The following is a 1,410-nucleotide window of genomic DNA, read 5'->3' on the forward strand; positions in this document are numbered from 1 at the left end:
TCCCTATATATTTACATCCTTTCTACCACTTGTAGCTTTGTATTTTTTTTCTGTATAATTGTGATCCTAATGGATATAATACGTATCTCATTGTGATATTGATTTGCATTTCCTTAATGATTCATGATGGTGAGTATTTATTTCAGGTGCTTGTTAACCATTTGTGTATCTCTTTCGGAGAAATATGTATTCAAACCCTTGGCCCATTTTTAAATCAAGTTGTCTTTTTTGTCTTGAGTTTTAGGAGTTCTTGATATGTTCTGAATGCGAATCATCCCCTGCTGTCCAGTTAATTGTGTCCCTGCCAAATTCACATGTTGAAATCCTAACCCCTAATTTGACAATATTTAGAGACAAGGCCCATACGGATGTACAAGTTCAATGAGGTCATGGGGTGGTTCCCTGATCTGAGAGGATTAGTTTTCCTGTAAGATGAGACACAAGACAGCTGTCTTGCTCTCTCCATCATGTGAAGAAACAGAGAAAATTGGCTGTCTGCAAGCCAGGAAGAGAGCCCTCAATATAAAATAATTCTTCCAATCCTTAATCTGGGAATTATAGCTCCCAGAAGTGTGAAAAAATAAATTTCATTTGTTTAAGGTATCCAGTTTATGGTATTTTCTTATAAGAGCATGCGCAGTCTAATGCAACCCCTTATCAGATATATGACTTGAAATTACTTTTCCCATGGTGCAGGTTACATTTTTACTTTGTTGATTGTGTCTTTTGAGGCACGGATTTTAGTTTTGATGTAGCCCAATCTATTTATTTTTTTTCTTTTGCTGCCTGTACTTTTGGTGTCATACCCCAGAAAACACTGCCTGATGCAAGGTCAAGAAATTTTCCCCTATGTCTCTTTCTACGAGTTTTATAGGTATAGCTTTTATATTTAGGTCTTTTATTCATTTTGAGTTAATTTTTGTGTAGACTATAAGATAAGGATCCAACTTCATTGCTTTGCATGTGGATATTCAGCTTTCCCAATGTAAATTGTTAAATAATATTTCACCATGGAATGGCATTGGCACCCTTGCTGAAAATTATTTGACCACATGTGAAGGCTTATTTGAGGGCCCCCTATATTATTCAACTCAACAATTTGTCACTCTTCATGCTAGTATCAAGGTATTTTGATTTCTGTAAACTTTTAGTAAAATTGACATACGGAAGTGTGAGTACTACAATGTTGGTTTCCTCTGTCAGACTTTTTTCTGACTTTTTGTGTCCCTTGTGATTCTGTATGAATTTGAATATAAACTTTTCTACTCCTGCAAAAAAGCTTTGGAATGTTGATAGCAATTGCATTAAATCTGGAGATCACTTTGGGCAGTATAAGCATCTCAATAATACTAGGCATAGCAATTCATAAATACTGGCTATCTTTCCATGCACTATTGTCTTATTAGTTTC

This window comes from Rhinopithecus bieti, unplaced genomic scaffold, assembly GCF_001698545.2.
Source record: "Rhinopithecus bieti isolate Rb0 unplaced genomic scaffold, ASM169854v2 scaffold_63389, whole genome shotgun sequence".
Lineage (NCBI taxonomy): Eukaryota > Metazoa > Chordata > Mammalia > Primates > Cercopithecidae > Rhinopithecus > Rhinopithecus bieti.